The sequence below is a fragment of the Oncorhynchus mykiss genome, chromosome 17 (assembly GCF_057628025.1).
Source record: "Oncorhynchus mykiss isolate SJ-2025 chromosome 17, ASM5762802v1, whole genome shotgun sequence".
NCBI classification, from domain to species: Eukaryota; Metazoa; Chordata; class Actinopteri; order Salmoniformes; family Salmonidae; genus Oncorhynchus; species Oncorhynchus mykiss.
In genome coordinates this window covers 28,092,973-28,107,536 of record NC_143038.1, presented here as the reverse complement: position 1 = coordinate 28,107,536, position 14,564 = coordinate 28,092,973, and the positions used below count along the sequence as shown (strand labels likewise).

General features: G+C 44.2%; 1 protein-coding gene across 1 annotated transcript in view; it reads right to left on the bottom strand.

The window, feature by feature from the left end:
- The window catches only part of LOC110493933 (copine-9), a 202,659-nt gene that overhangs the window by 26,683 nt on the left and 161,412 nt on the right, over positions 1-14,564 (bottom strand). The gene's annotated exons all lie outside the window — the stretch shown is intronic.

Here is a 14,564-nt window from a genome sequence, read left to right as displayed (position 1 = left end):
ATCTAATACTAATGCATCAGAGAGAAAAAAAGAAAAATAATAAAGTGTTTGTGAAGTCAACATCCATTTTTCCTCCAAGAGTTGCTAAGTATTTTATTTTCACATTGTCAGGGTAAATCAATCAAGACATGAGAACAAAAATAATCCATCAAACAATCTGACTGTTCCCAAAAGTACATTTATTGAGGACCAGCAACACAATTGATTAATTCTGTTACATTTTGGTTGGCAGACCAGTTCTGAGCGCAGTGGTCACACAATCTTTAATTGTGACATACACAGACACTGTTTTAATGGTGGAGGTTCGTGAAACATTATCTGTCTCCTGTCTGTACAGTCAGCGTCAAAACTCTGCCGGTAAGAACACCCATTGGCTTATTAAAGCCACTTCCTATATAGCACACGTGCAATACCAGTCAAAAGTTTGAACACACCTACTCATTCAAGGGCTTTCTTTATTTTTACTATTTTCTACATTGTAGAATAATAGTGAAGACATCAAAACTATGAAATAACACATGTAGAATCATGTTGTAACCCAAACAGTGTTAAACTAATCAAAATATATTTTATATTTGAGATTCTTCAAAGTAGCCACCCTTTGCCTTGATGACAGCTCTGCACATTCTTGGCATTCTCTCAACCAGCTTCATGAGGTGGTCACCTGTAATGCATTTCAATTACCAGGTGTACCTTGTTAAAAGTTAATTTGTGGAATTTCTTTCCTTTTTAATGTGTTTGAGCCAACCAGTTCTGTTGTGACAAGATAGGGGTGGTATACAGAATATTGCCCTATTTCGTAAAAGACCAAGTCCATATTATGGCAAGAACAGCTCAAATAAGCAAAGAGAAATGACAGTCCATCATTACTTTAAGACATGAAGGTCAGTCAATCTGGAAAATGTCAAGAACTTTGAAAGTTTCTTCAAGTGCAGTTGCAAAAACCATCAAGAGCTATGATGAACCTAGCTCTCATTCGGGAAAGGAAGACCCAGAGTTACCTCTGCTGCAGAGGATAAGTTAATTAGAGTTAACTGCACCTCAGATTGCAGCTCAAATAAATGCTTCACAGAGTTCAAATAGCATACACATCTCAACATCAACTGCTCAGAGACTGTGTCAATCAGGCCTTCATGGTCGATTTGCTGAAAAGAAACCCCTTCTAAAGGACACCAATAAGAAGAAGAGACTTTCTTGGGACAAGAAACAAGAGCAATGGACATTAGACTGTTGGGAATCTGTTCATTTGAGTCAACATTTGAGATTTATGGTTCCAAGAACCATGTCTTCCAACCGCAGAGTAGGTGAATGGATGATCTCCGCATGTGTGGTTCCCAAGGTGAACCATGGAGGAGGAGTTGTGATGGTGTGGGAGTGCTTTGTTGGGGACACTGTCTGTGATTTATTTAGAATTCAAGGCACACTTAACCAGCATGGCTACCACAGCATTCTGCAGCGATATGCCATCCCATCTGGCTTGGGTTTAGTGGGAATATAATTTGTTTTTCAACAGGACAATGACCCAACACACCTCCAGCCTGTGTAAGGGTTATTTGACCAAGAAGGAGAGTGATGGAGAACTGCATCAGATGACCTGGGCTCCAAAATCACCTGACCTCAACCCAATTGAGATGGGTTGGGATGAGTTGGACCGCAGAGTGAAGGAAAAGCAGCCAACAAGTGCTTAGCATATGTGGGAACTCCTTCAAGACTGTTGGTATAGCATTCCTCATGAAGCTGGTTGAGAGAATGCCAAGAGTGTGCACAGCTATCATCAAGACAAAGGGTGGCTACTTTGAAGAATCTCAAATATAAAATATGATTTGATTTGTTTAACTCTTTTTTGGTTACTTGTTATTTCAGAGATTTGATGTATTCACAAATTATTATAAAAAGTAGAAAATAGTAAATATAAAGAAAAACCCTTGAATGAGTAGGTGTGTCCAAACTTTTGACTGGTACTGTATATCGGCACTACGTAGTTTAAGGATCGGCCGTCGCCGTCGTTTGGGGATCAGGAAAAAGCTTTTGGGATCAGGGAAAAGCATCGTTTTGACATAGGGACGATCTAGTCATGTGAATATCGCATTTCACTGCTGCAAGAGGTAACTAGCTAACTAGCTGCTGCAGTCATAGTACATTAACAAAATATGATGTTAGCAAATCAGGAAATTGATCTAGTTATAACTGATCTAAAGTTATTGAACACATTATGAACAAGTAGATAAGCCACCAGAGAGAATTCCTCGATTGGACCTGCCAAACTCTCCTTTAGCTAGCTAATTAGTGTTAGCCTTTCATGTAGGATCTTAATTTGAGCCAGTTTGCTACAGCAGGTGTTACGGTGCGTGAATGAGGACCCAAAAGCGAATTAACGTAAACAGAACTTCTTTAATAACAAAACATAGGTAGGCTCAGATGGACCGGCAGATTCCGACAGGACAGGACAAGGTTGCAGCAAACATGACGATAGTCTGGTTCAGGCATGAAAAACACAAACAAGAATCCGACAAAGACAGGAACAAAAACAGAGAGAGATATAGAGGACTAATCAGAGGGAAAAAGGGAACAGGTGGGAAAAGGGGTGACGAGGTAGTTAGGAGGAGACAAGGAACAGCTGGGGGAAAGAGGGGGAGAAAAGGTAACCTAATAACGACCAGCAGAGGGAGACAGGGTGAAGGGAAAGGACAGAAACAAGACACAACATGACAATACATGACAGTACCCCCCCACTCACCGAGCGCCTCCTGGCGCACTCGAGGAGGAAACCTGGCGGCAACGGAGGAAATCATCGATCAGCGCACGGTCCAGCACGTCCCGAGAGGGAACCCAACTCCTCTCCTCAGGACCGTACCCCTCCCAATCTACTAGGTACTGATGACCACGGCCCCGAGGACGCATGTCCAAAATCCTACGGACCCTGTAGATGGGTGCGCCCTCGACAAGGATGGGGGGGGGGGGAAGACGAGCGGGGGCGCGAAGAATGGGCTTGACACAGGAGACATGGAAGACCGGGTGGACGCGACGAAGATATCGCGGAAGAAGAAGTCGCACTGCGACAGGATTAATGATCCGAGAAATACGGAACGGACCAATGAACCGCGGGGTCAACTTGTGAGAAGCGGTCTTAAGGGAAAGGTTCTGAGTGGAGAGCCAAACTCTCTGACCGCGACAATATCTAGGACTCTTAGTTCTACGCTTATTAGCAGCTCTCACAGTCTGCGCCCTATAACGGCAAAGTGCAGACCTGACCCTCTTCCAGGTGCGCTCGCAACGTTGGACAAAAGCCTGAGCGGAGGGGACGCTGGACTCGGCGAACTGAGATGAGAACAGCGGAGGCTGGTACCCGAGGCTACTCTGAAAAGGAGATAGCCCGGTCGCAGACGAAGGAAGCGAGTTGTGGGCGTATTCTGCCCAGGGGAGCTGTTCTGACCAAGACGCAGGGTTGCGAAAAGAAAGACTGCGTAAGATGCGACCAATAGTCTGATTGGCCCGTTCTGCTTGACCGTTAGACTGGGGGTGAAAGCCGGAAGAGAGACTGACGGAAGCCCCAATCAAACGGCAAAACTCCCTCCAAAATTGAGACGTGAATTGCGGACCTCTGTCCGAAACGACGTCTGACGGAAGGCCATGAATTCTGAAAACATTCTCGATGATGATTTGTGCCGTCTCTTTAGCAGAAGGAAGCTTAGCAAGGGGAATAAAATGAGCCGCCTTAGAGAACCTGTCGACAACCGTAAGAATAACAGTCTTCCCCGCTGACGAAGGCAGTCCGGTGACAAAATCTAAGGCGATGTGAGACCACGGTCGAGAGGGAATGGGAAGCGGCCTGAGACGGCCGGCAGGAGGGGAGTTACCGGACTTAGTCTGCGCGCAGACCGAACAAGCAGCCACGAAGCGACGCGTGTCATGCTCCCGGGTGGGCCACCAAAAACGCTGGCGAATGGAAGGAAGCGTACCCCGAACGCCAGGATGGCCGGCTAACTTGGCAGAGTGAGCCCACTGAAGAACGGCCAGACGAGTAGGAACGGGAACGAAAAGAAGGTTCCTAGGACAAGCGCGCGGCGACGGAGTTTGAGTGAGTGCTTGCTTTACCTGCCTCTCAATTCCCCAGACAGTCAACCCGACAACACGCCCCTCAGGGAGAATCCCCTCGGGGTCAGTGGAGGCTACTGAAGAACTGAAGAGACGAGATAAAGCATCAGGCTTGGTGTTCTTAGAGCCCGGACGATAAGAAATCACGAACTCGAAACGAGCGAAAAACAGCGCCCAGCGCGCCTGACGCGCATTAAGTCGTTTGGCAGAACGGATGTACTCAAGGTTCCTATGGTCAGTCCAAACGACAAAAGGAACGGTCGCCCCCTCCAACCACTGTCGCCATTCGCCTAGGGCTAAGCGGATGGCGAGCAGTTCGCGGTTTCCCACATCATAGTTACGTTCCGACGGCGACAGGCGATGAGAAAAATACGCGCAAGGGTGGACCTTGTCGTCAGAGAGGGAGCGCTGAGAAAGAATGGCTCCCACGCCCACCTCTGACGCGTCAACCTCGACAACGAACTGTCTAGTGACGTCAGGTGTAACAAGGATAGGTGCGGATGTAAAACGATTCTTGAGGAGATCAAAAGCTCCCTGGGCGGAAACGGACCACTTAAAGCACGTCTTGACAGAAGTAAGGGCTGTGAGAGGAGCTGCCACCTGACCGAAATTACGGATGAAACGACGATAGAAGTTCGCGAAGCCGAGAAAGCGCTGCAGCTCGACGCGTGACTTAGGGACGGGCCAATCAATGACAGCTTGGACCTTAGCGGGATCCATCTTAATGCCTTCAGCGGAAATAACAGAACCGAGAAATGTGACGGAGGAGGCATGAAAAGAGCACTTCTCAGCCTTCACAAAAAGACAATTCTCTAAAAGGCACTGGAGGACACGTCGAACGTGCTGAACATGAATCTGGAGTGACGGTGAAAAAATCAGGATATCGTCAAGGTAAACGAAAACAAAGATGTTCAGCATGTCTCTCAGGACATCATTGACTAATGCCTGAAAGACAGCTGGAGCGTTAGCGAGGCCGAAAGGAAGAACCCGGTATTCAAAGTGCCCTAACGGAGTGTTAAACGCCGTCTTCCACTCGTCCCCCTCCCTGATGCGCACGAGATGGTAAGCGTTACGAAGGTCCAACTTAGTGAAAAACCTGGCTCCCTGCAGGATCTCGAAGGCTGAAGACATAAGAGGAAGCGGATAACGATTCTTCACTGTTATGTCATTCAGCCCTCGATAATCTATGCAGGGGCGCAGGGACCCGTCCTTCTTCTTAACAAAAAAAACCCCCGCTCCGGCGGGAGAGGAGGAGGGGACTATGGTACCGGCGGCAAGAGCTACAGACAAATAATCTTCGAGAGCCTTACGTTCGGGAGCCGACAGAGAGTATAGTCTACCCCGGGGGGGAGTGGTTCCCGGAAGGAGATCAATACTACAATCATACGACCGGTGTGGGGAAAGAGAGGTGGCCCTGGACCGACTGAACACCGTGCGCAGATCGTGATATTCCTCCGGCACCCCTGTCAAATCACCAGGCTCTTCCTGTGAAGAAGAGACAGAGGAAACAGGAGGGATAGCAGACATTAAACATTTCACATGACAAGAGACGTTCCAGGAGAGGATAGAATTACTAGACCAATTAATGGAAGGATTATGACAAACTAGCCAGGGATGGCCCAAAACAACAGGTGTAAAAGGTGAACGAAAAATTAAAAAAGAAATGGTTTCGCTATGATTACCAGAAACAGTGAGGGTTAAAGGTAGCGTCTCACGCTGAATCCTGGGGAGAGGACTACCATCCAGGGCGAACAAGGCCGTGGACTCCCTTAACTGTCTGAGAGGAATGTCATGTTCCCGAGCCCAGGTCTCGTCCATAAAACAGCCCTCCGCCCCAGAGTCTATTAAGGCACTGCAGGAAGCTGACGAACCGGTCCAGCGTAGATGGACCGACAAGGTAGTGCAGGATCTTGAAGGAGAGACAGGAGTAGTAGCGCTCACCAGTAGCCCTCCGCTTACTGATGAGCTCTGGCTTTTACTGGACATGAAGTGACAAAATGACCAGCAGAACCGCAATAGAGACAGAGGCGGTTGGTGATTCTCCGTTCCCTCTCCTTAGTCGAGATGCGGATACCTCCCAGCTGCATAGGCTCAGCACCCGAGCCGGCAGAGGAAGATGGTAGTGATGCGGAGAAGGGGGCAACGGAGAACGCAAGCTCCTTTCCACGAGCTCGGTGACGAAGATCAACCCGTCGCTCAATGCGAATAGCGAGTTCAATCAAGGAATCCACGCTGGAAGGAACCTCCCGGGAGAGAATCTCATCCTTTACCTCTGCGCGGAGACCCTCCAGAAAACGAGCGAGCAAAGCCGGCTCGTTCCAGCCACTGGAGGCAGCAAGAGTGCGAAACTCAATAGAGTAGTCTGTTATGGATCGATTACCTTGACATAGGGAAGACAGGGCCCTGGAAGCCTCCTCCCCAAAAACAGATCGATCAAAAACCCGTATCATCTCCTCCTTAAAGTCCTGATACTGGTTAGTACACTCAGCCCTTGCCTCCCAGATTGCCGTGCCCCACTCACGAGCCCGTCCAGTAAGGAGAGATATGACGTAGGCGACACGAGCAGTGCTCCTGGAGTAAGTGTTGGGCTGGAGAGAAAACACAATATCACACTGGGTGAGGAACGAGCGGCATTCAGTGGGCTCCCCAGAGTAACACGGTGGGTTATTGATTCTGGGCTCCGGAGATTCGAAAGCCCTGGAAGTGGCCGGTGGATCGAGGCGGAGATGGTGAACCTGTTCTGTGAGGTTGGAGACTTGGGTGGCATGCCGAGCAGCAGACAATTCCTGCTTGTGTCTGCCTAGCATCGCTCCCTGGATCTCGACGGCTGAGTGGAGAGGATCCGAAGTCGCTGGGTCCATTCTTGGTCGGATTCTTCTGTTACGGTGCGTGAATGAGGACCCAAAAGCGAATTAACGTAAACAGAGCTTCTTTAATAACAAAACAAAACGTAGGCTCAGATGGACCGGCAGGTTCCGACAGGACAGGACAAGGTTGCAGCAAACATGACGATAGTCTGGTTCAGGCATGAACAACACAAACAAGAATCCGACAAGGATAGGAGCAGGAACAGAGAGAGATATAGAGACCTAATAAGAGGGAAAAAGGGAACAGGTGGGAAAAGGGGTGACGAGGTAGTTAGGAGGAGACAAGGCACAGCTGGGGAAAAGAGGGGGAGAAAAGGTAACCTAACAACGACCAGCAGAGGGAGACAGGGTGAAAGGAAAGGACAGAAACAAGACACAACATGACAGTACATGACAGTTCAGATGAGACTGAATAAGATGATGATTAATAATTGACTGCTATTGAAATAAAAGATGACCAGCTCTTTAAGAGTTTATTCGGAAGACAACAGCTCTAGAAACATTCTTCCTTAGTGCCCCGACTCCTAGTTAATTACATTTACATGATTAGTTTAATAAGGTAATATTAATTACAGATAATTTATTTGATAAAATAGCATGTCATATATAATTTAATCCAGGGTAAAGACACGACACGTTCATCAATGAGACTACAACCTACTGTATATTCACTCACTCAACAGTGAAAAGTTAGTTAGATTTCCAATGCGTTATCACAATGCTTTCAACCATCTAAAAGCACAACCAAATGCCAATAGAAAAACAATGTCTGATTTTTGGTTTAGTTGTCACCCAAATGTCTATCCCTGAGCTTTCAACTATTTAAAAGCACCCCAAGTTGAAATGGGAATACAATGTCAGATATTTTGCTTATTTCTACAAAATATTAATGTGCTATCACTGTACTGTACTTCATTTAATAGCAGAATGAAATTACCTGGATTGCAGTTGAGATTACAATATAAATAAATACATGGTGTAAGTGATCAATGTTGTTGAATAGTCTGCACAGATTATTACAGCAATTGTGAAGATCTCCACATACCAGCGACGACCTATGCATGCTATTTTGAACATGCATTTATTTCATAGCATTTCATATAAGCAGGGATAGTGAACGTGTCTGAAAGATTTTGGGTCATTATATATGAGCTGGGGGTGAACGACTTTGGTGAATCAGCATCTAATGAATTGTTCTGCTCATTTATGAACTGAGCGAGAGTGAAGGAGATGTGAAGGTCCATCCGATTAATTGTTCTGTTCCTTTTATGAACAGAAGTTAAGGACCTTTGGTGAAACTAGTGATAGTGAAAGTGTATGTGCCGGCGTAAATATGATATGATTGATTGAATGAGTGTGTCTTTAAGTTTATTTTGTATCATGTCATGTTTTACGTTTTGTTCGGACCCTAGGAAGAGAAGCTGTTGTCTTAGCAGCAGCTAATGGGGATCCTAATAAAATATATACAGTCGTGGCCAAATATATTGGCACCAAAGTATTTGGTCTCCAAAAATCATTATTTCACTGTTAAAATTACATAACCTTTTTTTTAAAATTCAGATCTTAATATATCCATTACAATCAGAAAGTAAACAGAAATGGCAATGACAAAATTATTGACACCCTAGACTTAATATTTGGTATCACAGCCTTTGGTCAAAATAACTGCAATCAAGCGCTTGAGCTTCCTGCACCTCTGTACTGGCAGATTGGCCCAATCCCCTTGTGCAAACTACTCCAGTTCTCCCAGATTTGAAGGGTGCCTTCTCCCAACTGCTGTTTTCAGATCCCTCCACAAGTTTTCAATGGGATTCAATGCTGGCCAATTCAGAACAGTCCAGCGTTTAGTCGTGAACCATTCCTGGGGTCTTTTTGAAGTGTGTTTGGGGTCATTGTCCTGCTGGAAGACCCATGACCTTTGACAGAGACCCAGCTTTCTGACACCGGGTCCGACGTTGCGCTCCAAAATGCCTTGGTAGTTGAAACTGTGAAAACTTTCTCCAACATTAAGATAATCCTTCGCTGCAATCTTCCATCCAGTTTTTGGTGAAAACGGGAACATCAACATCTCTGGAGATGGACTTGTAACCTTGAGATTGTCCATGCTTGGCTACAATCTTGTGTCTGACCTCCTCAGATAATTATCTAGTTGTCTTTCTTTTCACCATGCTCATTGCAGTACACACAGTGACACAAAATAGGAGAATGAGTCTTTTCTTTATTCAAACTGGTTGAATGAGTGATTTTTATATTGCAGGCTTCTACAACTCACCACAATTGAGTTCAATTCCAAAGTAAAGGAGAATCACCTGCTTGAAATCGTATTATTTCTAACTATTTCTAGAAGGTGCCAGTAATATTGTCTGGGCCATTTTAGGAATACTTTGTGGAATAAGCTAACATTTAGTAAATTCATCAAATTTGGGGGTTTTGTTCAACTGCAAACCAAAGACATATGTGGATACCAAAATATTTTTTAATTTCAAAATGTTTCTAGAAGAAATGGTGCATTTTTTTTTTGTGCAAGGGTGCAGATGTTTTTGGCAACGACTGTAGTTACAGTAACCCCAAAATGTGGCTATGGATGTGTTAGGCCTACTCATTTTGTCACGACTTCTCCCGAAGTCGAAGCCTCTCCTTGTTCGGGCAGTGCTCGGCGGTCGACGTCACCGGTCTTCTAGCCATCATTGATCCATTTTTCATTTAAAATTGGTTTTGTATTGTCTTCCTACACACCTGGTTTCAATCCCATTCATTACCTGTTGTGTATTTAACCCTCTGTTTCCTCTCATGTCTTTGTCAGAGATTGTTTGTTATTCAGTGTTGTGTTGTATTGGTGCGCGACGGGTCCTCGTACCCACTTTGTTTATTGTTACATTTAGTGTTTGGAGTATGTTTTGGTTTATTGTTATTAAATAACTCCATTACACTCAGTTTGATTCTCCTGCGCCTGACTTCCCTGCCACCTATGCACACGACTCTGACACATTTTGAGGTTGAATGATACCTCCGTTTGTAAGATAGCCTTAACTTGAGGCTATTTACTGTATTACAAAAGTAATATTGAATTGTGTTTGGTTGACAACACAACCAAATATCAACATTTAAAAGAAAAACGATGTACTGCTTGGATAGTTTCATCTGAGCCACTGGATTAGTCTGTCTTTAATTTTAGTTTGTCTACAAATGAATAACTGATGTGATTTTTGGTTGAGATGGAGAAATGAATCCAACATACAATTAAATCCAGTATCAATTAAAAATTTGTAGACAAAACTAGAATTAAAGTTAGTGGCAAAGATTGAACTATCCAAGAAGAAGATCCTTCTAATGATGATATTTGGTTGCGTTGCGACCAAATAAAATTCAACATCATTAAATATCATAAAACATTCGAAATCAGCCAGAGCTGGAAACCCTAGGCCTATTTTATTGTCTATTTTTAGTAGAATTCTGGGTTCGAACAATAACTGTTGATGACTTTGCAAATGCTACCTAAGCCTAAATAGCACCATTGATTATATAGTATACGAGTGATAAAGTATGGTCACGTTTAATTTGCTCTTAATTTGCTCTAACCTACACTTTGGAATGTCTTTGATATCAACAGTTAATCTATATCGTTAGCAGGGCTGGGCTTGGGCTGGGCTTGGTTAAAACCCTGGATAGGAGACCAACAGGATAGCTGTGGACAGATCAATTCTCCTGTAGGAGGTGTTGCCCAGCAGATAGATATTTTTTTTCTGATAGTGGATATAACGTTGAAGACCTGGCATTGTTTTAAAGGTAGAAATTCAACATATTTTATGCAAGGTTTGAGAGAAGTAAGCTTTTTGTGCGTATGGAACATTTCTGGGATCTTTGATTTCAGCTCCTGAAACATAGGACCAACACTTCACATGTAGCGTTTATGTTTTTGTTCAGTATATATTTCAGTAAAGTTATAGTTCATTTCACATTACTTTTGGATTCTAATCATATTACGAATCATATTATAATGCTCCCATAAATGTCATGCTGATGTTCATGTTCATGTCATTGTCACAAAAAAAATATTCCAATGTAATTGCTAGTAGAATAACAACAACGTTACAATGCAAATGTCATGGTTAAATTTTTTAAAATGTCATTTTGGAACTAAACCTCCCTTGCACGGAAGTGCTTTGTAACACCTTTTGCTTAGTTGTTTCGGTGTGCTGGCCCTCAACATCAGCTCTGTAATCAAATTATTCCCATAGTACGCTTCTGCAGGCGTGGAGGAATCATTGTCTCGTTTGAAGAGGCTATGCTGTCTGCATTTTCAATCTCTCGCTTGCTTCTCAAAAGTGGTTTGCGCTGTGTCAACTGCATGCGCAAGTAGCCTGGCTAGCTACTGTCCCATTGAGAAGATTCAGACAAATTACAAGACAGACTCGATTCTCTCAACCCGTATTTGCAGAAATACTAAAAGTTTAAAAAAATGTATAGTTCCGAAACGTTTTCCATGTTCTAGTATCGAAAAAGTACAGACGTTTTGGTATACCGTCCAACACTAGTATTTTCCACGTTGAAACAACTTTTATTCAACCAGTTTGTGCGCAGTGGGCTGTCTCCAGGAGCAAGAATCTCAATACACTGCTTGTCATTACGTTAGCTAATTGGCATGTCATGGTGACATCCAGATGGTAACCAAAATGTATATCAATTTATTTTACAAGTTTTAACTAGTGCGATGCTGCTGTTGTTGCCAGCTAGCAAGCGTAAACTAGCTGGCTGGAAAGGGCTCATCAGATCTCCACTCGACTCTCAGCAACATACATCACCAATTTTTGGCACCAGGCGCGTTCGTATAGCCCCTCCAGTAATTGACATTGGTTTATTGTATTATAAACAGAGGGCATCTGTATAGGAAAAATTAACAATATTGGGGAATCAGCAGGTAGAGACTATGTATCCCCAATGTCTGCAAAGGAGAGTTTTACAATGCATTTCTTCTGATGAATTACAGACAAGAGGCCCTCTTGGTAAAATATCCCTATGTTATCTCTAGGATACAGGACTGTTTCGCTAGCACAAACTGGAATATAAACCAGGATTCATATTATAACATTCAGGAGTTTACAACATCAGTCACCGGCTTCATTAATAAGTGCATCGACGTAGTCGTTCCCACAGTGACAGAAGGTGCAGTTGAAGTTGGAAGTTTACCATTAGGTTGGAGACATTAAAACTCGTTTTTAAACCACTATACACATTTCTTGTTAACAAACTATAGTTTTGGCAAGTCGGTTAGGACATCTACTTTGTGCATGACACAATACATTTTTCCAACAATTGTTTACAGACAGATTATTTCACTTATAATTGACTATCACAATTTCAGTAGGTCAGAAGTTTACATATACTAAGTTGACTGTGCCTTTAAACAGCTTGGAAAATTCCAGAAAATGATGTCATGGCTTTAGAAGCTTCGGATAGGCTAATTGACATCCTTTGAGTCAATTGGTTCATCCTTGGAATTTCCAAATGCCTGAAGGTACCACTTTCATCTGTACAAACAATAGTATGCAAGTATAAACACCATGGGACCACGCAGCTGTCATTCCGCTCAGGAAGGAGACATGTTCTATCTCCTAGAGATGAACGTACTTTGGTGTGAAAAGTGCAAATCAATCCCAGGACAACAGCAAAGGGCCTTATGAAGAAGCAGGAGGAAACAGGTACAAAAATATCAATATCCACAGTAAAAGGAGTCCTATATCGACATAACCTGAAAGGCCGCTCAGCGAGGAAGAAGCGACATTGCGACGTCCCCCATAGACTAGCTTGCCTGCCCCGGTCTGCTAACTGCTAGCTTGCCTGCCCCGGTCTGCTAACTGCTAGCCCCTACTAACTGCTTGCTTGCTAACCCGGTCTGCTAACTGCTAGCTTGTTTAGCCCCGGCCTACTAACTGTTAGCATGTTAGCATCGGCCTGCTAACTGTCTGAATCACCGTGTCCACAGTCAGCCCAACCACTCACTGGACACATACAGTGCCTTGCGAAAGTATTCTGCCCCCTTGAACTTTGCGACCTTTTGCCACATTTCAGGCTTCAAACATAAAGATATAAAACTGTATTTTTTTGTGAAGAATCAACAACAAGTGGGACACAATCATGAAGTGGAACGACATTTATTGGATTTTTCAAACTTTTTTAACAAATCAAAAACTGAAAAATTGGGCGTGCAAAATTATTCAGCCCCTTTACTTTCAGTGCAGCAAACTCTCTCCAGAAGTTCAGTGAGGATCTCTGAATGATCCAATGTTGACCTAAATCATGGGTGTCAAACTCTGGCCCGTGGGCCAAATTTGGCCCGCGGGGTAATTATATTTGGCCCGCGAGACAATACCAAATTACTACTAGAGCTGGCCCGCCGGTATTATACAGCGCATTCACCACTAATACTACGAATCCCATAATGCTCTGCTGTTTTCGCGCGCCAATCAGGACAGGACCCAGAAACGCTCTCTCCTCTGTGACAGTAGTCATAGCAACATAGACGCTACAACTGTCAGCGAGCTAACCCTTCCCAAAAATGGCGAAAAGAAAGGCAGAAAACAGGAGCTTTCTGGACAAGTGGGAGGCAGAATATCTGTTTACATATGTAAAAGACAAACCTGTTTGTCTTGTTTGTGGAGTCAACGTGGCTGTAAGTAAGGAGTACAACATTAGACGACACTATGAAACGAAACACCATGACAAATACAAGGACCTGGACATGACTCAAAGGAGCCAGAAAGTAGAGGAGATGAAAATAAGTTTGGTTTCACAACAGAATATGTTTAAAAAAGCCACATCACAAAGCGAGGCTGCTGTAAAGGCTAGTTATATAGTGGCAGCAGAGATCGCAAAATCAGCCCGGCCCTTTAATGAGGGAGAGTTCATGAAAAAGTGCATGATGAAGGTTTGTGACCTCGTATGCCCAGAGAAAAAACAAGCATTTTCAAACGTGAGCCTGAGCAGGAACACAGTAGCTGATCGCACATGTGATCTTGCCACCAATCTGTATGACCAGCTGATGGAAAAGGGAAAAGATTTTGTTGCGTTCTCCCTCGCTGTGGATGAGAGCTGCGACGCATCTGATACTGCTCAGCTGTCAGTCTGCATCCGTGGAGTGGACTCAAATCTGTGTGTTACGGTGGAGCTATTAGGATTCAAATCAATGCATGGCACAACCACAGGAAAGGAAATCTTTGAGGAGGTTTCCAAATGTGTAACTGAAATAAAGCTGCCGTGGGATAAACTCGTTGGATTAACGACAGATGGTGCGCCAGCGATGTGCGGTAAAAAGAGTGGACTGGTGGGCATGGTTCGGGAGAAGATGCGGGAAGAGAACTGTGCAGGTGAGCTAACTGTTTACCACTGTATCATACATCAGGAAGCACTGTGTGCCAAAGCCCTAAAGATGGAACATGTTATGACCACAGTAACACAGGTAGTTAACTTTATAAGAGCCAAAGGTCTAAATCACCGCCAGTTTAAATCTTTTCTGGAGGAGTGTGGTTCGGAATACGCAGACGTGCCGTATCACACAGAGGTGAGATGGCTAAGCAGAGGAAAAGTACTGAACAGATGTTTCGA